Source organism: Diabrotica undecimpunctata, chromosome 2 (assembly GCF_040954645.1).
Source record: "Diabrotica undecimpunctata isolate CICGRU chromosome 2, icDiaUnde3, whole genome shotgun sequence".
Lineage (NCBI taxonomy): Eukaryota > Metazoa > Arthropoda > Insecta > Coleoptera > Chrysomelidae > Diabrotica > Diabrotica undecimpunctata.
Window position 1 is genome coordinate 59,708,617 of NC_092804.1, and position 25,956 is coordinate 59,734,572.

Sequence of the window (25,956 nt, forward strand, 5' to 3'; positions counted from 1 at the left end):
GGAAACAGCAACAAATATAACGAAATAAAAAATCAGTAAGAAGAATGTAGTCTTTAGTATTACTTTATCTAGCTCTCACAACAGCCTTTATCCTTATAAGCACGCTGCTCAGAAATTCTTGAATGGCTACTTGCAAAATTCGAGCCCATTCTTTCTGTGCAGCAATTCGTAATTCTGCAATCGAGTTATAAGCTGGATTTCGTTGTCATCTATCTCGCTTTTTATAGAATCTGTATCAGGCCAATCTATATTCTCAATACTAACGGCCTCAAGTGACTTGCGGCAAGTGCACGGGCATGCATTAGCACGAAATCATCGAACGTAATGAAGCCAGAATAAAGTGAAACATAGCCTGCAAAAAATTTTAGTTATGTACCAATCAAAATTTAGATTCCCTTCGACAAGTTCTGTGCGATTACTCCAACTAATCCCAACCCATAGTATAATGAAACCATCGAAAATAACATTTTTTTCTAAAATATGTCTACCACTATCCGTCAGCGTCTGTATACTCGACCACTGCAAATTGTAACCGTCTAGTTTGGTGACGTGTGAGACCTTTCGAAAGCGGGACTTTTTGGATTTAAACCCGGTTCATTCAGTCTTCTTCTTACTATTTTTATACATACATTGATTTCGAGGCGAACTGTTCTCCTCGAACATCAGAAAGAAGCAGAACGAATCTGACTTGACAAGTGTCCGTTTTTTAATCGAGGCAAATTAAAAAGTAAGCTGTCATTCCATCGTTTTCATGGTCTTCCTATTGATCGTCTTTCTATTGGGGAACCGTCTCTTGTCGTTTGTACTACTCTATTTGTTGTCATTGAGAACGTTCATTATATGATCGTTCCATTCTACTCTTCTATTTTTTTCCAGTGCTAGATGTTCTCCACTCTGTATCTACGTCTTATATCTCTACTTCCAGCTCTGTCCTATAATGTTTTACCATTAATTTTTCATTTGTAAGTATTTTCATCTCTGCTGTTTTTAACATCCTATTTATCCCCTCTGTGTCAGATTGTGTTTATACCGCGTATGTTATTATTGGTCTGATGACGGTTTTGTAAATTCTTCCCTTTATTTCTTTTCCAATATTTTTATTTCTTCATATTGTTTCATTCAGGCAATCTGGGGCTCTCTTTGCTCTATTTGCTCTATCTTTTACTTCTGTTTCGAGCTTTCCGTAGCTAGATAAGTAGGTTTTTTCTAGGTAGTGCCTAGATATTTAAAATCAATCACTTGTTTTATTATTTAACTTTCCAGCTCCAATTTACATCTTAGAAATTTGTTGCTAGATCCATGCATTTTGTCTTTGTTTGAGGAAGTTAACATACATTGGTGTAAGTCATCTTCCTTTTGAGAGAGTAGTATTGCTATATAAGTTCTTACTTTTTTTATTCTTCTTCTTCTTCGTCTAGCCATTCACGTCCACATCTGAACATAAGCATCTTCAAGTCTTCCTTTCCATTGTTTTTTATTGTACGCTACTTGTAGCCAATTTTTCCCGGCAGTCCTTTTCAGATCATCTGTCCATCTCATAGGAGGTCTGCCTCTGGGTCTTTTGTGTTGGTATGGTCTCCAGGTTAAAATTGATCTGTGCCATTTGTTTAGATCGCTCCTAGCTACATGTCCAGCGTATTCCCATTTCAACTTTAATGATTTTTGCACCACATCGGTGACTTTGGTTTTCTGTCTTATCCATGTGTTTGTTTTCTTGTCCTTAAGTGATATACCTAGCATTGCTCTTTCCATCGCGTGTTGAGTGACTCTAAGTATATTCATATTCTTTTTTGTGATTGTCCATGTTTGTGCCGCATAAGTTAATATCGGAATAATGCATGCATCAAAAACTCTAGATCTAAGATGTAAATGAATTTGTTGGTTTCTGAGTATATAGTTCAGTTTACCGAATGCTGCCCAAGCTAACTTTCTTCTTCTTTTTATTTCTTCAGTTTGAATTTCCCTATTTAGTATTATTTTTTGTCCTAAGTATATATATATTCTTCAACTTTTTCTATAACTTTATCGTTTATTATTGTCACGGTGTCTTCGGAGTGCATGACATTTGTTTTGTTTAAATTCATTATCAGTCCTATTTTAGAAGATTCCGTATGTAGTTCTAAAAGCATGGTTTGCATTTTTTGTAGGTCAGTAGCTATCAGGATTATGTCATCTGCAAATCGTAGATTACTGAGGTAGCGGCCATTGATGTTTATTTCCTTATATGTCCAATTTAGGTTTTTAAAAACGTCCTCCAAAACTAAGGTGAACAGTTTGGGTGATAAAGTATCTCCCTGTTTGACTCCCCTGTTTAATGGTACAGGGTTCGTGTGTTCATTTTCATTTAGGTAGTATGTAGCTGTAGCTTGGTTCATAGTTTCTTTTATTAAGTTAATATATCTGCTGTCTATTCTACAATTTTGCATTGCGTTTATTACGGCCGTGTGTTCTATGGTATCGAAAGCTTTTTCGTAGTCTACAAATGCTAGGAAAACTGGAAACTTGTATTCGTTACATTTTTCTATTAATATTTTTGTGGTTAACAGGTGATCGGAAGTTGAATAGCCTTTTCTAAAACCTGCCTGTTCATATGGTTGGTTGGTTGGTATTCGTCTAATTTCCTTATTAGTCGAGTAGTTATGACTTTGGTGAGTATTTTAAACAGGTGTGACAGTAGGCTGATGACGATGACTTTTTTTATTATTTCATCCATAATAAGGTTGTATAATAGATGACTTAAGGAATCTCCCTGTCTTATCCCATTGCCTGCTTCAGTGGGGTCAGTTAATTCTTCTACTCCTGTTACTTTTATTGTGTTGTTTTGGTAGATATTTTCTATCGTTTTGACTATTTCTAGAGGTACGTCTCTTGCGTATAATAAGTGGATAACGTCCTTTACCTTGTCCCAGTCAAATGCGTTCTTAAATTCCACGAAACATATATCGCCGGTTTGTTGTATGCTTCCTGGCATAAAACGTTGTTGTTCTTCTTTTAGTGTTATAATTTAATTCAGTTGATTTGTTATCTTTTTGGTTATTCCTCTGTAATTTCCCGGGTCCAATTTATCTCTCTTTTTAAAGAGAGGTATTAAGATGCTTAATCTCCATTCTTGAGAAATTTTGTTTTGTTCTATTATTTTTTGGATTAGTTTTATTAGTTGTTTGGTCAGATCTAGTCCTCCGTACTTTAGGATTTCATTCGGTATTCTATCCTCTCCTGATGATTTTCTATTTTTTAATTTCTTTAATGCTTTCTTTAGCTCTTTCTCCTTAATATTTATTTTTTCGTTTGTCGTCACCTCTGGTGTTGGTGGCATATTATCGTCACTTTTATCAAATAGGGATCGAAATTAGTCTACCATGTTTCCTTCTGAACGTATTTTGTTTTCATTAGTTCGTTCATCTCTTTTCTTTGTCCCCTTATTCATTATCCATATTTCTTTTTGTGTTTCGTAGAAGTCGTGTTCCATCTGTTTTAAGAAGGTGTTTCCTTTTTATTTTTCATACTAAAGTATCCGTTTTATTTCTGATTCGGTTATAGTGGCCTGTGGTATTTGTTCTTTTCTGCATTGTAAGAAGGCTTTCTTCTTTTCTTCACATCTTGTTTTCATTTCCTCTCTACACCATTGGGTTTTTTTTTTTGATACGTTAGTGTTCGTAACTTTTCTCTTTCCAAGCGATTCTGTTGCTGCGTTAATTGTTACTTTTGAGTTTTACCCAGCTTTGCTCGGTGGTATTGTTTTCTAATATTTATTCCCAGCGATCTTCTCTAATATTCTTTTTCTGTATAAGTATTCCGTTGATTCCGTATTTAGTTGTTAGAGTTTGATTTTTGTTTGTGTTGGCACCGCTCTCTTGGGTGTGAAGTATTTTACTATTATTCTTATTTTACATAATACTAGGCTATGGTCTCTACCTATACCTGAATTGAGGTATTCTACGTGGAGTATTTTTGATGGATGTGTATTTATGTTGATAATAACATAATCTATCATAGATCTTTATCGACGGATTTTATTAAATGTATATTTATGTTGGTTTTCGTGGTCAAAAGGGTGTTTAAGTTCATTATTCGTATAGAAGTTTACCATTAGTTCTCGATTTTCGTTTTTAACATTCTCGTTATGTTTTTGCTTAATTTTGGGTTCTGGTATTCTGACTTGATCATCTGGATTGATCCACCACTTGTATTTCATCATAAAACGTTTCCCTTGTTGATTGGGGCTTGTTATTTTTTGGGCCGTATACTCCAAATATGTTCAGGTCCGGCTTCTCCATTCTTATCTTTGCTGTTACAATCCTTTCTGATATGTATTAACACTCTTTAATGTGATTTTGGTACCTTTGGTGTATTAGTAAGACTACAATAATACGAGTATATATTAGTCGACATCAAAACCTACTCAAGATATCAAGACAATTTAACGACAGAGACGTAAGCCGAAATTAAAACAAAACATATTCAAAGTAACAATTAGACTGGTACTCAAATATGTAGCCAAGTTAAGTTGCCTAACAGATAACAAAATGAAGGTAGATAAATTTGAAAGGAGACTTTGTGTAGGCGTATGAATCCAATAATAAAAGGAATGGAAAACTCAAAACGATATAAGAAGAATAAACGACGAAATAAGATACGCAATGAAGTGAAAAGACTCGTCAAAGTACGTATATTGTGATGGACGCGACACAAAAATTGAACGAACCAAACTTCCTCAGAAAGTTATCATATTGAAGAGAGAAAGACTGAGAATAATACCAAAAGAGAGATCGGAGGACAAGTGGGAAATTGGAGAATATCTAAAAATTGAAAATAATGGTAAAACTTACTACTAAAAGGTAACTGAAGCCAAGTCACGCGATAATCCGTAAAAAAGAAGAAACAAACAAAAAAGAGTTCTAAGAAGAAAGCGACAGTTAATTTACTAAGAATGGAAATTCTTAGTTATTGATAATGATCTACACTTAATCGCTAAAAAAAAACAATATTATTTCAAAAATAAGATGTAATGTTTATATATTTTTTGCTTAAATATTGTGCTAATTGAGTATTTACCTCACGCACTTTCAAATTCCACGTGATATAATCTACATGGCATTTAAAAATAAAAGTTGTCACTGTATTTGAATTCTTAATATTTAATCATATATAATACGTTTTACAACGTTCTCCGATATTGGATGACAACAGTTCTTGCTCTCTCCACTGATTCTCTTTCAATTATTTCTCCTTTGTTTTCAGCTTGATGTTTTTTTTTTTCAACTTTTCCTTAGTCGTTTCGGTTTTATGTTCATAGGGTATTTAAATCAGCATTAGATATTCTTTTCTCTTTCCTCTGCATGCAATACAACATAATTTGTGGAGTTCTAATATCGTCAACTATTTTGTAAATGTCAATTATTATATGATGACTTAAGATCTTAAGGCTTAAGTCTTGTTTAAGACGTTGACTGCGAGCTATCTCACCATCTTTTAAATGGTCTTCCTGGTAGGAAGGTATGTGTTAAATTTAAATCTCCTACAATTCTGGGTAGTCGTTCACTATCCATTCATAAAACATATTAGTTCTACTCTTATCTTTTCTGTGTTTAGAGATATCATATTTCCTCATGTGATATCTCTCAGACATTCTAATTCATAAGCCACTTTATTTGTTTGTTTTTTTACACTTTCTTTAAACTTTTTGTAACTGGATATTTCTACTCCCAAATACACGTTTGGCTACACTTACTCTTAATTCCTTTTATGCTTCATAAATGACCTACCATAATTTTTCCTTCAGTTCACTCGTATGTAATATTTTACGCTTTCAGGTTACTAGTAAATTGTGATTTTTTGTATTGCGTTTTCTATTTTATTTTTCTATTTAGTCATTTTTTATCTATTTTAACATTTTATTAATTTTATATGCATTGTACAGTCTATACTTCTGTATTGGTTTACCTTTGTTGTTAAAATCTCCATAACTGGTGAGTGCATTGTCGAATAATTTGATTAATCTTGATTCATTATCGTTAATTGCTTCTTCTCCCTACATTTCCATTATTTTTGATATTTTCTATTAGTCTGTTTCTATTTCCAATAAACTAATGCCTCTAAAGTTTCATATGTTTTCTAATTAATTTTTCAGTTGTTCGAAGAATAGTTTCTTATCATTTAATTATTGGATATTTATTGACTGTATATACTGATAATGCATTATTATCCTTTGTAACTATATGCAGTATAAAAGAAAAAAGAAAAATTATATATAAATATTTTAATTAAAAATTCTACTACTTATTGCTATTTGTTAATATATTTGGATTGCTTTTATGATGATCTATAAGGGAGATAACGATTTTGGAGTGAATGGCGCAAAAAATGTTACTGCTGAGACTATCTAAAACAATATTATTGATGAACCGGCTATTACCGAATGGCCAGAAATAAGTGAAACTGATGAAATCTTATTAGCAATGCTTTGTAAAAATGAACCAGTTTACAATATTTCGAAAGGTTCAAAAACACCTTTAGATTGGTGTAAATTATTGGTCGATGATGCCCTAATTAAAATTATGTTCAAGAAACTAATTGATATGCAGAAGTTCCACTACACAAACATGTAGAATCAAAATCTCGATTTAAAAAGGATCAACGGGTTACTTAGGATGAAATGTTAAATTTTTTTACCTGCTTTCTATGCATGGAAATTGTTTGTGCTTCAAAAGTACGTTATTGATCCAATCGGCACATATTTTACAATAAGGTTATTAATTTAGTGATGTGAGAGGTTTTTATTTTTATTAAAATGTTTTCATTCGGTGGTTAAAGATTCCTAAAGATTCAGGCGCAGACATACTATATAAACTTCGCCCTGTTATTAATTCTACACTAACAATTTTCTAAAACTGTATAATTTCGGGTCAAGATTTGGTCCTAGATAAATCCATGATACCTTGGAAAGAACGTTCACCATTTTGGCAGTACATATATAAAAAATGAGGTGCACAAGAAAGAATCTTTTTACTTAAGTAATTTGATTGTTTTATTAATACAACCTTTAAACAATCATATCCCGTTTAATTTTCAGTCTATAGAAATAGAAAGAATAAGCATCTTTGGTAAACAAATCTTATTTTTTTGTATTGTTACATTTTTTCTGTATCTTTTTTAATTGTCAAGTTATTTGAAAAAAAGGGATTTTTGGAGAAATTTTGAAAAAAGTGGTTATTCATGTAATGAATGGTTTTATTTAATTAGATGGTTATTTTAGATGGTTATTCATGTAATGATTCTTGGAATAAATATTAAGAAACTATATATAAACGAATAGATACATGTTCTTCAAGGTACACCATTAGAATTAGTCCCAGAAGCCCTTGGATTGATAATCGACTGATCGCAATGAGTCAAGAAAAAATGTTTTATGGAAAAGGGTAAGGAAAAAACCATCTGAGAAAAATTCAGGAAAAAAGGATACGTATTCATCGACAATTTTCCAATAGACAAAAGAGTTTAGATTGTGGAGAAGTAACTACAAAAACACAGTTAGTACTGGAGGTGTCAAAGCGGTTTACAAATACGTGAGATCAAAATTCTATGCAAAAACTGGTATACCGTTATTCAAAAAATCTAATGGTGAAATATAATTAAAAGAAATGGTTTGTGAATTATTTGCCGAAACATTTTCCAGTGCATTTCAGAGTCGACACGGATGCTATGTTTTCAGATGTGCCTCCTACTGACGGAATAATGGAAAGGTCATCTCTAGTGAATTGTTTAAAGAGGTATTAAGTTCTTTCATGACTACAGCCTCTCCTGGATCGGAAAATATTTCACCATTATTATATTATAATTGTGCAGATAATTTAGCGGCTCCAATTGCTTATTTACTGGCCAAATCCTTGCAAACAAATTCAATCCAAACTTCATGGAAATCTGATATAATAACACCGATATATAAAAACTGAAATAAACTCCTTTCGATTAAATATTGACCGGTAACAGTTCCATCATCAGTTAAAATAATGGAAAAATTAAAAGCTAATAAATTAGTATACTTTTGGCACTGAATAAATAACAATCAGAATGCCCACTCTCAGATGCCGCATTTGAAGTTTGTCAGCTATATTTTATTTTAAACGGAAATATAGACTCGAATTGAGAAATTTGTGACAAGCTACGACAGAACTGTAATTTAAATTTTTAGAGATTAATAATTTAGTATCTACATTTGAAATAATTTAATATATTCTTTAACTAAAAGTACGAATAAAATAGTGCGTATTATGTCTATAGTTGCCGTAAATAAATTAAACCAGGTTAATTTTTCTATGCACACCAGATAAAAGTCACTGAACAGCACTGGTTCCGTTTAAAACATGGCTGATTCCGTCTGCGCGAACGAGACGCGCGTACTTATTTTTTCAAGCAGAGTGGGCATTCTGATTGTTTATTATTCTGTGCTTTTGGTTACAGCACAATGTTATTCCAGTCTCTCGACACGGATTTCTGCCGAATCGTTCTGTAACTAGCAACCCCCTTCTCGCTCTTAATGAATGGACTTTATCTTTGGACCGATATAAGCCGATTGCTATTATTTATATAGATTTTGCCCGTGCATTTGATCGGGAACCTATAAAAAAATATGCTCAAGCTAGAACATTACGGCGTGCCTGGTGAGTTGTTATTGTCGTTAGAAAACTTTCTCTCTGAAAGAACTTTTCGGTCAAACTGGAAAGTAACTGCAGTATTCTACGTGAGGGAGCTAGTGGTGTCCCTCATGGATCAGTATTAGTGCCTATTCTGTTTTTGTTGTACTAATCTCATTTAACGTTTGGATGGCAGTCAAAATCGGTTTTATATACCGACGATTTATAGTTATATTACTGTCCAAATATCAATAATACTCTTTAGAATGACCTTAACTTGCTGTCAGAATGGAGTATAAAATGGGCTATTCCCCTTATATCAAACTTTTTTAATACCAACGAACATGCTAGACTAAGAGGTTATAACTATAAATTGAAGAAGGAGTCTTTTAAAACCACTGCAAGGCAAAACTTTTTAGTTAACCCAGTTTTTGATAAATGGAACAGTGAGTGATGACATAGTAGAAGCTACAAGTTTAAATAGTTTTAAAAACAACAGAATATTGTACCTAGTCTTATGTTAACTATAATGTTTGTATTTTCTTTTTTTCGAAAACTGTTAAAATGGTAAGTATATATATGATATGATTTCTCTTCATTAGAATAAATTTTGTAATCTTATGTATATTTTGTAATCTTTGTATTTTTGTACTTGCTACTATTGCAAGAAGTATTTCCAAGTACGAGTTCTTTTGGATAATATTTTTATTTTTACTTTATTAGAAAAGTTTATTTATATTACATTATTTAGTTTAGTACCTACGAATATTTTGTAATGTGGACCACATAAGCTCTGCTTGTCTGCTGCGGCTCAATATCATTGTATATTACTAATAATGATAAATAATAATAACTCGAAATGTTGGAAAAATTAATATTTTGAACCAGTTAAATTAACCAACGAATAGTTTCAACCAGGGTGGTTTTGATGGGGGTGAGTTTGTCACTTTCTGCTTCACAAAAAATAGAAGCGGACTTTATTTTGTTTATAACTTATCTTTACATGCAAATAACTTTGACTAGTGGCCAGTTTAAAGGTTTTTTTAATCTTTAAAAAAAGTATTTTTAGGTTTTCCATAAAAAACTTACCGTTTTATTGTTATTCAACATCATATTCTTTGATTTTTTTACTCAATGAATAACAGCCTACTTTCGAACAGCTATAACTTTGTTAACATTAAGTTTACGGTAATAATAAAAGACGAATATCGTTTTTTTATAAGCTTCATTTTATATCCAAACACTTCTTCTGATAAAATCTAAATTTTTAGGAGTTAACCGCTTTTTTGACATGTAATTTGTGAACTTTTAGTCACGAACAACTCGTGATAAAAATATTAACTTTTCGAAATAACTCTAAAGAACATTTTTGTTTTAAAATTCACTCTTCTGGCGACTACCATTGTTTTTTTGATAATTTTTTTTCACTCCACGAGTTGGGTGGTAACCACCTCCAGAGACAAAGCACATATTGTCATAGCATAGATTTTGATCTTTGAGGTCTTTTCTACCTACTGCCAAAATTTCAAGCAAATCCATAAATACACAAAGATTTCTCAGCAGAAAATCTTGATATCCTGGACTAATTGTTAAAATGAGTTGACCAAAGACTAGTGGTAATGCTTACAATATTTTAAAAATAATAATTGCGCCTTAATTGACTCGAGTAAAAAGAATAATAATTCACCGGTCCTGAAGCTATAAGCTATTATTGATTATAACTTATTGAAAAAGGGTGTTGATTTTAGTGATCAAATAGTTTCCTACCAAAGTTTAATTATTCTGTTCAAAATTCTGAAGTGCTACCCGAATGTGAAAAAAGTAGCAAGCTATGTATCCTTGAGTTCAGGTTAAACCTAGCAAATAGAGGCAAATTTAGAACCATCACAACCACTTACACCCAAAAAATTACCGGCAAAACAAGATAGACAATAAAAAAAGACGACGGTATACAGGATGTTACAAAATTTAAGGCAAAAACATGACTAGTAGAGAGGCCGATAGAAAAGTTAAAACATATTGTAAAGAATGTCATATTAAACCTACATTTTGTCTAGTGTACTTCAATGAAGCACATTAAAAATATATGTTAACTGGTGGAAAAACTATTGGTATACTAATTTTATATATAGTTAAAATATTTAATCAGTTTTTAAATAATAAATGTTGAAATGAACTATTTTACTTCTATTATTTTACTTCAGCTTAGGATAGAAAAGTTGTTTCTCACTCCGGCTTTTGTATTGTATATTTCGAAGATAATATTAAATAAAACTTTAGCCACAAATCAAATATATTTTATTTTCGAAACATAGACACCCTTTAAATGACTTAACCTTTACGACACATATATGAGTCGTGACACACTATGTCAAAGGTTAAATACGAGAAATAAGTACATGACACGTAAGTCAACGTAAGTATATAAATATCTTTGAATGCTAACGTGTTTTAAACTGCTGGAATAAAAAAAACTCACTTTTCACGCTAATAAAATATCTTTTAAAGTACTATCAATTAGAACGTAATAAATTTTTATATAATCTTATATGGCTTTCGATATTTATAAAACCATGAGAAGTCCTCAATATAATCAATTCTCACCTAAAAATCTTCATTTGACTCTTGTTAAAAAAGAGTAAATATGATCTCACGTTATAGCCTTATTATTATTCTAAATCATTATCAGATCAAATACCACTAGAAAATAAATATTTTACTCTAATCGTCAAAGACGAAAAAACCTCTAAAGATGATACGAACAAGATGAAGTTTTCTAAAAATATCAATTGTGCTACCCGAAAACATATGCAAAAAAGTTTTTGTATTAACTCGACGGTAACAATTCGATGTCTTTTGATAAAAGTATCCTATTGACAAAGATCAAAATGCGTTTTAAAGATGGAGAGTGCTACTTTCGTAGACAATTTTAAATTATACCGCAAATTAAGTCGGTTTTAATAAAGGTGTTAAATAAATAAACGTTGCGCGATTTTTTTCACTTTTACGATTCTCATGAAATCAATAAAATGTATCACTGCCATTGACGGTACGTAGTAAGATTTCCATTTTTAGAGCCCAATCTTTAAAACTTATAACTGAAATTTTAATTTTTTACGTTTTGGCAACAAATATGAGCCTAAAAAACGCTGAATTTAAACTTTCACATTACAAACGACCTAAAACGTTAAAAACTGATTGTTTTTGATGATATAAGTATGATTTTTGAAACTAAACAGCTACAGCTTTAAATTCCACTCCAAATGTCTTCGTGGAGACTTTTCTTGTAACATGCGATCGTCTGTACTATAAAAGAGTAAATTCTGTGTCTTTTAGGCGTATTTCAAATGCCTGAATGACAATTTCACTACGACCAGTCAATGAAAGTGATAAATTTTCTTGATCTCATGCGAATCGTAAAAAATAGCAAAAATCGTGTAAAGTTTATTTATTTAACACCTTTATAAAAACTGCATATGAAAGCTGCACTCTTCACCTTAAAAACGCATTTTGATTTTTGTCGATGGAACAGTGAGATCAAAAGATATCTAATTTTTACCATCGAGTGAAAATTGATTTCGCGCTCGTAACGCGTAACTGACATTTAAAATCTCAGGTTGCCTTTTGGGCGCTCATTTGTACAATAAGAATTCAAACCAGCAAAAATTTGTACCGTAGATCTTATTTCTCTCTCTTATACACGCCGCGCCCGTCCTGTCATAACCGCTTCATTAACGAATAAAAAGCAATATTTTAAAATGAAATAAGCCCAAAATACTTATCGGTAAATGATACCTTGAATTTAGGACCTTGCTAAATTTAAAAATAATATTTTTTACTTGAGTTTTTGAGTCTTGAAAATCGTATTTTTGCGTTTTTCAGTTTTAAATTGTTTATATCTCGAAAACGATCAAGTTTACGAAAAAATTACAAGATTATTTTGTTCAAAATGTTCCCAAAAATTGAAAAAAAATTGCCCCAAAAAAATTTATTGTTATAATAAAAAAAAAAAAAAATTAAGAATGTAAAATTATAAAAAGAGAATTAAACTATAATATCTTAAAGAGGAAGCAGACAAACATTTAGCATTTTATTCAGGCAGATCATAAATATACAATTTTTGTTTTACTCTAGAAAAAAAAATTGCACAAAATTAACAAATACACCTTCGTTTCGTCGACCTCAAAAGAGCAATAACATTATAATTACTTGGGTTAAACTTTGGCAGATACAATAATAAACCAACCAACAGGTAAAAATGTAGAAGGATGTGCGGAGATATGAGTATAGGATTAAATTATAGTATTCTATAATATACTTTATTTACAGACAATCATGTTAAGATGACTAATTTATTATGATTAAAGATTAAATTATAGGACAAAGAAATTGTTAAAGAAATACAACGAAATAGTTTAGTTAAAAATGTAGACAATATGAAATATGTAGATATCGGCGGACAAGAGCAAGAAAAAATGGATAAGGAAAAAGCAGGTTGCACTGGAGTATAAGTTCCATCACAGGATGTAACAGTGGATGCGACCAGAAAACAAAAATTGGGCGGAGGGTCATAAGTAAAATTGAGCAGCCATAGAAATGTCATAAAAGTCGTAAGATGGGACCAAACCATCGGGTCAGACTAACCACCAATGATAACAAGAAAAAATATATGATACTATAGTTAAAAGTAGTATCCTCCTTCTAAAATATGGAAGGAGGACTTAAATAATGATCAATCTAGGAGGAGTTTGAAAGTCAGCATACCACTGGGAATATTGTGAAGTGATATATAATAATAAATAAAAAAAAACAATGTAAAGTTAAGCAGGTGGGTAAGTTTTTTTTTTAATTAAAACTAATTATAATGATAAAGATGGAATATGAATATTTCACTTAAAGTGTGTCTATTTCCACATATATTGTTTTTAGTATTATCGTATTTGATATTCAAGCATGGACACTAACTGAGACACATGTAAGAGATTGGAAATATGAACCTATAAGAGAATGTTGAAAATAAAATGTCCAATAAACTCAAGAGAATGTATCTTACCAAATAAACACACCGACTTAGCAAGTTACTAACACCATAAAAAAGAAAATTGGAATTTCTCAGACGTTTTATGAGAAATAAAAAATATATATTGCAAATAATAATCGAAAATAAATTTGAAATAATCGTGTTCGAGGTAAAAAAAAATGTATTGACTAAAGATTTTATGTTAGATATTAATAATGGTGAGATTTATATGTTTATATGTTTTTGCTTAAAATTTATATAAATTTTCACAAATTGATCTAATTGGACATCAGATATTACCAAATATAAATAAAAAAGAAAAAAGGATTAATTATATCATTGTCTGTGAGTTTTTTTATTTTACCATTGTTTTTTAAATACGTATGATGTTTTATATAATAATGAAAAACATTATTTAATATTTTAGTTGTATTTTTAAATCATTTTTTAAATTTTACTTATGTTATCAAACATTTTGTAATATTTTAAAAACATATTATACTCAAAATATTTTATATTATATTTTTATTAGGAAACAATTAAAAAATACTTACGCCAAAATACTCGTGGTTAATCCCCACTCAAAATCAAAACTGAGCGTTCTTCAAATCCTAAGCACGATATACCACCACTTTAAATCACTGAACGCACAATGGTACCATTTTCCAACAATAAGTTAGGTACTATAAGTTGCAGGTGTACCAATTAGAATTGGAAGGGGGACAACGAAAATGATTTATAGATTAATATATGTTATGTATATTCGAAGATAAAACATTTTTCTTCGCTGGCACTACCTTTCTGCATTTACGCAACATCAACAGACTTTTACATAAATGAAGAAAATATTGTACAAGGTGTATATTAGAATTCTTTCATAACATTATGATTAATTTATTAATTAGGGAGACCAAGATCATTGAAACTATTGTACAATATTTTTATTATTATAACATAAATTAAAGATGAAGTATTGGGACTGTATATATTAAAAATAGTTAAATTTAATTTAAATCTGTTCGTTAGACTTGAAAGGGAGGAAGTCACTTTCACTTTGTTTTGCAGTAGATTAAAATTAGTGCTCTTAGTTTGTACACCATAATTTAAAATGCCTTTAAAATCATCAAATGATGTTGCAGCTTTATGTTTTTAAAGAAAACATACTTTGTATTTTATTTTACAGTAACATAATTGGCGTTAAGTTGGTTTGTATTGTAATAATAAATACTTTAGGACTACAGCCTTTTTTGTTCTGTATTACTATATTAATAAAAAAAACAGGACAACTACCCTTTTGGTATTATTTTATTAGGAAAAGAACCTTATAATCAGAACTTAACATTATAACAATCTGTAAATCTGTCATTGTAAAAATGTTTTCGTTAACGACAATTTTATTTTTTGTTGTTTTCAAAGATTTATAGAAGGAATGGTAAATAGAAGGTACCCATTCTAGCAATTCCATTAGGTGATGATATTTTGAACTATCAATTGGAATTGGTTTTTCATTTTATTTATTTGATATAATATCTTTTGTAGGAGACCATCGAGAGAATTTCTCATTTTCCTTTTAAAATTGACAGTTTTAAAATTTTTCTGGGAAACTGTTGTTTCATAAAACATAATCTCAGGTTGGTCTCTTTTGACTTTCAAGTGCATAATTATAGAAGATAAAAAGGGGTCATTATCTGTGTTTCTTTTCCTATTAATAAACGGACTTGTCGATTTTTTACCCATTTTTTCAAAGTTGAAAAACTCAATTGTTTTCAGCTCATAAACAATATGCGGTTTTAAAGAACTACAGGTCCATATAAACTGAGCCTATTCATGAGGTACAGAAGTACTCATAGTAGGAAGTCTTTTCTTCTTCCTCTCAATCAGTGCATGTATTGTGTCTGCTTTGTTGTGTGTATACCCCTTGAGTAAATATTTAGGATGAATTCTAACTACTGAGGACAGCCCACATATACATACAAAATTTAAAAAAATTCGGTTTTGGCCAGAGCATTTGTCTGACCAAAATTTTACGTCTTCTGCTATAGAAGGTAAATTTTTTAACCACATTATTACAGAGGATCTCGTTGTCACCCCTTTTTGCAATAAACTCATCCCGCATGAAGCATGAACCTTTGGCAGTACTATCATTATAGACGGTAAAATTAAATGTCCATAACTGCTTTACCAATCATCATTCCTACAGACTTCTTTTAAATACCGCTTGCATCTTATCTTATCCTGCCATTTTAAGTTGTATCTGTTTTCTGCGTCATTCAAATAGCCTTCCTTTTTCTTTAAAATATCTTCAACTCTGTTAGGATCTGCCTTGTTTCGCTTATTTTCAAATCTGTCACAGGTATCACATGTATCAATGTTAGGGAGTTTGAAATGAAGGTTGAACTCGGTAGAAAAAATTTCCCGGTAGATACTTTTCTTTATGGTAAGTTCTTTTGCATACTTCTTCTCATTAATATACTCTAAATATAATTTGTACATTATTATTACGTTTAGTTTTGGATTTAAATATTTTCTTCCAGACCTATTGCGACAATAATGACTTTCAATTTTTGGAAAACAATTTATGTTTACCATAACCAATTGTTTGGCCTCTGCTGAAATTTGGTTGTTAGGTACATGGTGACTGATTACCAGCCCAATCGCATCTGAATTTTCTTCTTTATTAAATTTCTGACTATTTTCTCAGATATGGCAAGTGAAGGTAAAAAAAATGATGTGCACACTCTTGTTTTGATCCGTTTGAGAGGAGAGTGTAAGTGTAAAAATGCTGTCTTCGGTCCTTTTGATTGTCATTTCTTGGACGGATGTCTTCTGCTAACAATACCCACATCAATTGCTCGTGCAATAAATTGTCTTCTATGTTCCCAGCCTGTCTGAATTTCCAGAAACTATTAAATATTTGCGTTCTAACATTATCCTTTATTTTTAAAACCTACGTATTCCTCTATTAATCGTCTCTTGAAGGCTTCTGTTCTCTCTTTCTTAGTTAGTTCTTAGTTTTCTTTACAACTATTTTTGTTTTATCTCCCTCTTTCAGTTCAATACCGTTATCCATTGTTCAGTTTTTTGGAAAGCACCTTTCTGTAATTATGTTCTAGAACACAGTATTTTTCTCGCAATCATCACTAATACTGCTATCATCTGGTTCATATGTTAGGTCATCCACAGAGTTTTCAGAATATCTACTACAAGAAAGTTCATCAAATATGTTCTCACTCTGAATTTCTTTAGGAGAAATTTTCATTGGCAACGTCAGAATATCTACTACAAGAAGGTTTAGCAAATATATTTTTACTCTCAGTTTCTTCGTCTATGGAGAAATTTCCATTGGCAACATCGTTAAACATAACAGGCTTTAACTGACAGTAGGTTTTATGGTTGTATGGTAACAGGTTTTATGGTAACAGAAACATGGTTTTGTTCAATAGATGAATCAGATGTAGGCACATAAGTAGAGTGAACATCAGAATTTTCTGAAAAATAACAATGCTTTAATTATTGCGATACTCCTTAAATAGATTTATTAAAAATTAAGCTCTTGTTATTAAGCATAAAAAAATAGGTTAAACTCTGCAAGATATTACACAACAATTGTGTACCTATTTTAAGTTAGTAATATGTAGAAAGGATAGGTACAAAATTTTGAAGACTTTCATAGTACATAGAAACTTACCTTCATCGTTTTCTTGTAAACCCATTTTTACCATCTTCTTTGCTCTTGATTCAGACATTTCTGTTTGTTCTTTATTATAACATTAATATCGATAAAGAAAAAAGTTACTTTTGTCTATAAACCATGCAAAAACATAAGCTTATAATCTCAATTTTTACACAGCTTTCAGGCGGTTGTCCATAGGGATTGGACTACCGTCTTTTTAAGAATCAGTGTACCATACAAAAAATAACAATGTACCACATAGGACTTTTTGCAACAAATATCACAGTGGACATCCGGCTTGCAATTTTAGTTATATTACCTAAACAACCACCTATGAAGCACCATTCGAAAGATAATACCTTTAAGTGTATTATTGGCTACATACCTCCATTTATTGTGAAAATGTACTTCCGCCCTTCCAATTCTAACGAACTGAAATATTTGTAACAATTTTTCAGATTATATTAAATCTTTATTACAATGTTCAGTATCTACTTGTTTCCCTTACTGTTCAATTTAGTATTCAGCTTTCGGATTCTTCAGTCAGTTTTCGAATCATACAATCCACATCCTACTCGTCATTTGCTACAATTACTTGATCCTCTTTGAAGAAAAGGTTTGTTGGAAACTGTGTTGATGTACGAGTATGTCTTACTTATGCCTGCCTTCGTCAATATTTTAAAAATATATTTGTAAGGGGACAGTACCGTAAGTATTCTCTAAATCTGGATGGACAAATTTCTGGCTGTTCGTTTTTTCATAATTATAATTAATAGTTGTAGTACGAATTATATTATACACGAAATCTGTCGGCACAGAATCCACTCTAGTCTTATATTCGAAATATTGATCCTTGATTCATTTCTTTGTCAATCGACCATACAACTTTTTCAACGAACGATACTATTCTGAAGATATTTTTTTGTGGCAATTTAATACAATTACTATTTTCGATGGGAACAAGCCACAGTATAAGTTTAAAATAAGTTTATTTTTGACGCTTTCATTTCCACTTCAGAAATCGTTTTTAAAGTACAAACATTGTATTATATTCTCAATATTGTTCTGAAGCTATTCTCTTGTGGCATTTTAAAGTAATTACTATTTAAATGGAAATAAGCCACAATTAAAGGTTAAAGTAGGTTTATTTATTAATTTATTATTGTTTGTATTTTGAGAATGATTTCCGAAGTGGAAATTGAAACGTCAATAAACTTACTTTAACCTTTAATTGTGGCTTAGTCCCATTTACATAGTAATTATATTCTCAATGTTTGTATTTTAAGAATGATCTTCAAAGAGAAATCGAAAGGTCAAAAATAAACTTATTTTGAACGTATATTGTGGCTTATTCCCAACGAAAATAGTAATTACATAATGAACTGATGTCTTATTAATTTTTACACACGTTCTTATTTTTCTTTTTGCCATAATAAATTGAGCTTATTATGAGCGAAATAATAGTGATTTTGGAGAGTAAAAATGTCACGATTTAAAAGCATTGTAGAATATGTTCAGAAGCGCCTACAAACCTTTTTAAAAAAGAAAAATGAAGGTCTTTTTTATATTTTTAAAACAATGATTGTGTTTTTTTTTTTTTTCATTCTCGATCCACAGAATAAGTTTAAGTATGGAACGACTTAATTATCTCGAAAACAGCTTGCACGATTTTTATAGATTTTGGTGTGTAAGTGTCTTGTGTTGCGGCCAATATTATGGCGTAGTTACACTGTTGTCAGATCTTCCGTCTTTCTGAAAATCTAATGAACTTTCTTATTTCAAATAGATCACTTCTCAAAATTTATAGACAACAAAAAAATTTCCTGTTTGCCAGTTTCTTCTGCAAGTGATGTAGTACTACAAAATTCCCCCTTTTTAAATTAAATGTCTGTTATGTCTTTTTGATTGTGTTCTGTTTGTCCCTAAGTGTTTTTAATTTTAATTGACACAATAATTTATTTTCTGCCCAAATACAGACCAAAATTGGATCTTCACTAACTTGATAATTACAATTTGGAGTAATTGTACACCCAAACTTACATCAAAAAGAGAACATCTATCTTATTATACATTGTCACAGTGACGTCTGTTCTAAATAAATAATTTTATTAAATAACACACATTTTCAAAATATATCTCTTTATTTTTACACAATACCTACATTCCTAGCCTAGTTGTTAATATCTTTTCCCTCAAGAACTAGCCCTTTATTCGGTAAATACACTACCGAGCATAAAATTAGGGTCACCCCGTAATTTGAATTTATTTTAGAAATTATTATTCTGTTTTAACTATTTTCGGTTGTAACATAGTTTACTAACGGATTGCTTAAAGAAAACAACGTTTTTGTTGTTTAAAGTTTATTAAAAATAATGTAAATGAAGAATTTTCCTTTGATATACTATTGAAAAGGGACAATTTTAATTTGATGTGCTTTTTGTTAAAAAAAAGAAATTTTAAGAACTTCAGTAGCGAGTATTCCCTCCTCTGGCAGTGATAACAGCTTGCAAACGACGAGGCATGCTTTGGATCAGATTTTGGATCACATTCTGCGGAAGATTATTCCATTCTTGCACCAATATGTCGCGAAGCTCTCTTGAATTTCTGGGGGCCGGCACATGATTCCGTAAACGTCTCTTCATCTCATCCCAAACATGTTCTATGGGATTGATATCTGGACTGCGAGCAGGCCAAACAAATCGTGTGATTTGAACCTCGTCAAGATACTCAGTAACTATCCTAGCAGTGTGGGGCCGTGCATTATCATGCATAAATGTTGCGTCGTCTTCAAGAATAACCATAAACGGTAAAACATGGTCTTCCAGAATCTGTGTCAGGTATCTATGCGCTGTTAATGTCCCATTCTCGATAAAGACTAACTCCGTGCAAGCATCAAACGATATGCCTCCCCATGCCATAACCGACCCTCCACCAAATGGAAGACGCTCGGCAACACATGCTTGAGCATATCTCTCGCCTGGACGTCGCCACACTCTTACACGTTTGTCTGAGCCCCTTAAGACAGAATCTCGATTCATCGGAAAACAATACACGACTCCAATCCTGCATTGTCCAAGCCAAGTGTTCTCGTGCAAAATTCAATCTAGCAATTCGGTGTTCACGGTGTGTATGCTGTTCATTCACTTATGTTTACATTTCTCACTTCTTACAGATGATTTCGAAGAGAAACTGCCGTGACCGTTCGGTTTCTCAAAGCACTAGAAACGACAAAGCGGTCATCTCTAGCTGTTGTAATCCTGCCTCGACCTGAACCAGGTCTTCGAGTAAGCAGACCGGTCTCTTCGTACCGTTGCATACTCGTTGCACACTCGAGAGACTTACACCAACGTTTCTCGCAGTTTCGCGCTGACCGTGGCCATCTTCTAACGCCGCCACAACAGAATTTATGCTCATTGCAATACACTGACAGTGATAACAATACACAAACAATTTACAATTGACGTTAAAACCATATAAACAAAAACTGTGCTGATAACAGTTTTTAGGAATTAGGCTAAGGGGCCCTTTTTATCTCAAACGCTTGTCGAAACAACAACGACAACAATTTTTTTTTAAGAAATCCATTAGTAAACTATGTTACAACCGAAAACAGAATAATAATTTCTAAAATAAATTCAAATTACGGGTTGACCCTAATTTTATGCTCGGTAGTGTAGTTGCAGTAAAACCGATGATCACCTGTCAACAGTTTACCATAACGGATTTTTAAACTATGTTTTCTTAAACATTTAAAAATAATCCTTGTATCCGCATGTAAGTAATATTTATTTATTATCAATTTTACTAAATCATTTTTAACTTAATGTTTATTAACAAATTTATATTTATTTAATAATCACACACATATAATATTGGTATCATTGCTATCTATTCTGTACCAGACAGCACCCTAATACGGGTTTTATATTTCCAGCATTTAAATAGAATAAATTGATCGTGAGTAAGTCTTATTCTTATTTCTTTTTACCTATTTAATAAATTTAGATGAATAAGCTTGCTGCAATAATTGTTATCCTAAAAATATTATAACAAGGTCTATTGATAATAAATTAGTAAAAGTTTAACGAAACTTGTACAGTAAAACATTTATTTAAATTATAGCGCAGAAATCCTACAGCAGCTGGCTGAAAACAAATTCATGTTAGAGGTATGTCAATATTTTAGTAGTAGACAAATTTAGAATTTTAAAAAACCAGTAAAATCGATTACAGAAGATTATCAAAACAATGTCCGTTTTCTTCAATACAACAAGCCATGCGATTTTTAAAACTTTGCAATACATTTTACGTTATCCTGACTGCTCAAATCTTCGTATCTGTGTCGTAATCTTATCTTTTGATTCCTGATTATTGGCAGGTTTTGTTTTACAACCGATGTTTTTTAAGTGATCCCACAGGAAATAGTCTAAAAGATTCATGTAGAGTGAACGCGGGGCCATTCCATAAAACCACGCCTTTCAATCCGTCTTCTGGGAAACACATTATTTAGGTACTGCCTCACCACATGAACATAGTAAAGTGGAGCACCATCTTGTTGCAGCCAATTATTGTCGTTTGGGATATTGTTATTATCTGAAAGTTTCGAATAATGAAATTTCTAACACATGTCCCTAAAGTTTTCGGAAAAAATAAATATGTATTTTCCAATTGTAAATTTAGTTTATTTTATTAACTAAATGCGGGAAATTAAGTCAAGATATTTAAGATTTATAATGTTTTTTATAGAACAGAAAGAGGTCCGTGGTCTTCGATGGCACGTAAATTTGGTCTTGCATGTGCCTTTGGACTGTTTTTAGTCGATCTCACGAAATTTTTGCAAAATTCTTCGCCTTAGCTGATCTTTATTTTGGGCTTCCCAGCCATTATTATACATCATTTGACTCAAAATAGCCCAAAACTCTTCTATAGGCCCCGCATGAGGCACATTTGAAGAGTTGTCGCGCTTGGGAACAAAATTTATATTTTGGGCAGTGATAAGTATTTATAAATTGAACAAGCTTTGTAAGACACCTGTCAAAAACAGCATTGAGAGCTTCACCGCGAACATGCCCAACAAACGGCTGTGAAACAATAGCTTCTGGGATGGCACATCATAGCAAAATCTAATCGGCAAATTTCACTTTTCCCTAAAACCTAACTTCGTCCGGTGCATCTTGTACATTGCGTGTACATCAAATAAAGTAAAGTACTTTTCATCATCAATAATGACTTTTAAAAGGAAAATTAATACGTCTCAATACACGGCAACATTTATGAATTTTTGACGTGACAACGTCTTGAATTAGGTTGTGCCTCGGAGTCACTCATGAAAAAGTGTAACGCCCGCTCACGTCTGTTACGATGAGTCACCGAACGAGAGAGAGGCCCGCCGGACCGGCGAATGACTTGGGTCTCTCTCCCACTCAAACATGATCGGTCCGCTGCGCGCGCAGCACTAGAGAATTAGGCGCGTTTAATCGGTGCGTGCTTGTGTCTCTGTCTTTCTCGAGCGTTCTTGGCGTTGGAAAACTGAGAAAGCGTCATAATACAAGTTCACACGTGTGGTTAAAGTATCGTCAGCTGTGTCTGTAGTGAAAATATGGAGTGCTTAGATTCGTCATTTACAACAACTACAACAATAAAGGTAAATAATTGTACACTAATATTTCATTATCGTAAACTATGATTGATTGATTAATTGTTAGATTGACACAAAAGTTGAGAAACTGAGTTTATAGGTTATGTCATACTATGTGCAATTTAATAATATTCATATCAATAAATATTCTACCGAGAAAAAGACGTTGTCACGTAAAATCTTCGCCCGTAAAACCGACTTTACAGGCAACCGATTTTTTCTAACTGGATTTTCTTTTATATCGTTTTAATTTGTTTCTAAAAATTGTTCTACTTGCAGTCATTCGTGAAACATTATATCTTCGGCCACCATTTCGTAAAGACTTTTCTAATTGGTTCTCCATACTCTAAATTAATCTCTGTTCCCGAACAGGAGTTAAAACTCTTGGCCTTCCACGTTTGGGCAAATTAAGGCATAGTATACCATTTTCGCACTCTTTATTTGTCTGGTAAATCGTTGACACAGAAATATTTTGAGCACTAAAAATTCTTACAATATCGCGTTTTGCTACATTTCCAACTAAACGATAAATACTTTGACGAATATTAAGTTTGTACATCTTAACGAACCGCATTTGTCAAAACTGACATTGTTTATATCGTTTAATTTGTTTACTAACTTTGGTTTCCAATGGCAACTTGATCAAATATTTCCTACCAATAATACTTTTAAATCTAAAATTTTCCGAAAACTTTATACAGTTCCGAGACATACGTTACAATAAAATGTAATTAAAAATATTTACTTGGATTTGGAAGTAACCGAACCAACTCAGGTATAATACTATTTTCCAATAAATCTAAATACGCCGGACCATTTAAGTTTCTCTCAATGAAAAATGGACCAATTATTTTGTCACCTGTTATTCCAGTCCATACATTAAGTTGTTCTTGACACTGTGGGTGGTATGCACGCATCCATCTACAATTATTTCGATTTACGTCTCCATTAATTAAAAAACTTACATTACTTACAAAATTTGAATCGTTTAGATTGTAACATTTTCCCATCTTTATGACCGCAAACTCTTCAAGTCTATCAAATTCATCATCTGACAACGCCTGAACTAATCTTATTTTGTATGGATGGAATTTATTTTCACGTAAAATTTCCATTGCTGATGTTTGTGAAATCTCAAGTTCTCTTCTTCTTCTAAATGTGCCTATCTTCTAGAGATGTTGGCGACCACATTGACCCATCTTATTCTATTCACAGCAGTTCGAAATAGATCAGTTGACGTTAGACCAGTCCATTTCCTAAGATTGGCCAGCCAGGATATACGTCTGCGTAAAGCGACTGTCTTACCCTCAATCTTGCCCTGTAGAATCAACTGTAGAAGTCGGTATTTATAATTACGCATGATGTGGCCGAAGTAAGCCAATTTTCTGTTTTTTATGGTGTTACTAATTTCTTTGTCTTTTCTTAGCCTCTGGAGAATAGTTATGTTACTTGTGTGGTGTGTACATGAGACCTTCAACATACGTCGGTAGCACCACATTTCAAATGCCTCCAATCGTTTTATGGCATCTTCTATAAGGCTTCAGCTTTCTACTCCATAGAGGAGGACACTAAAGACATAACATCTAAGAATTATTATGCGTCATTGACACTTAAAGATAAGTTGCAGAGAATCTTTCTAAGGCTGTTGAGAGAGTTTCTAAGGCTTTTTCAATACGAGTTTTTATTTCGTAGCTGTTATCCCAAGTATCCTTAATATTGCAGCCCAAATAGCATATTTTTTCCACCCTTTCTAACGGTGTATCGTTAATTGTAATTTGTGCATTCATGCCAATGTTTTTACTAATGATCATTACTTTTGTCTTCTTGCAATTTAGTTTTAGGCCGTATTTGTTACAAGGCCATAGTAGAAGCATGTACATGCTTCTACAACATTATCCATTATCTTTTGGAGGCCCTGCGTACTGTATCGTCTGCATATCTAATGTTGTTTATAAGTTGGCCATTTACAGCAATCCCATCTTCTGATTCGTCCAAGGCCTCTCTAAATATGTTTTTAGAGTACATGTTAAATAATACCAGTAACAATATGCAACCCTGTCTAACTCCTTTTTCGTGAAGATTTTGGACAGTTTATTTTCTAATCGTACTATTGCTTTTTGTTGGAGATATAAGTTTGAGATCAGTCTTATATCCTTACCATCGAGTCCTGATGTTTTTAGGATATCGATTAGTTTCCCATGTGGGACTTTATCAAATGCCCTCTCGAAATCAATGAAACATAAATACACATCGCAGTTGACATCTCTGGCTCTCTGTATTAGAACTTGCAAACAAAAAAGTGCTTCCCTCGTTCCGAGTCCTGCTCTGAATCCAAATTGAACTTCACTCAGGTGTTCTTCTAATTTGGTGTATATGCGCGAGTGAATGATGGTAAGGAGTATTTTAAGTACATGGCCCATCAAACTAATTAATCCATGTTCTTCACATTTTCTAGCGTTGGTTTTTTTAGGAAATGGAATGAATATTGATAGTAGCCAATCTTTTGGTAAGTAACCAGTCTCGTAGATGTTGTTGAATAACTTCGTAAGAGCTGTGATTTGGTGTGACTCTAATAGCTTTAAAATTTCACCATGCACCTCATCAGGTCTTGGTGATTTCCCATCTTTAATACGCTTAATGGCCATAGTTACTTCTTCGTTTGTTATTTCTGGGCCGTTATTTCAAGTTCTCTGTATATTTTTTAGTACTTAAGTGAGGATCGCCTTCTAATTGAACACAAACATCTAAAGATTTATTTTCAGTTAATGCAGTTTTCTGTGCTCTGATTTCAATAAATATTTTAGTGAACAAATTTCGTTAAACTTTTTTACTAATTTATTGATAGTTGATCTTCTTCTTCTTATGGTGCCTATCCGTTACGGATGTTGGACACTAACATGGCTATTCTGACTTTGTTGGCTGCTGCCCTGAAAAATCCGGTAGTGGTTAAATTAAACCATTTTCGCAGGTTATGCAGCCAGGATATTCTTCTT

General features: G+C 32.1%; 1 protein-coding gene across 2 annotated transcripts in view; it reads right to left on the minus strand.

The window, feature by feature from the left end:
* The window catches only part of LOC140434614 (putative fatty acyl-CoA reductase CG5065), a 132,243-nt gene extending 117,908 nt beyond the window's left edge, over positions 1–14,335 (minus strand). The window contains exon 1 of one of the 2 annotated variants that reach the window (XM_072523002.1): positions 14,208–14,335. The gene's annotated coding sequence lies outside the window, so the exon portion shown is untranslated. The remainder of the gene's footprint in view (positions 1–14,207) is intronic. The other variant, XM_072523003.1, reaches the window with a different exon arrangement.
* Between the last annotated feature and the right edge of the window lie 11,621 nt (positions 14,336–25,956).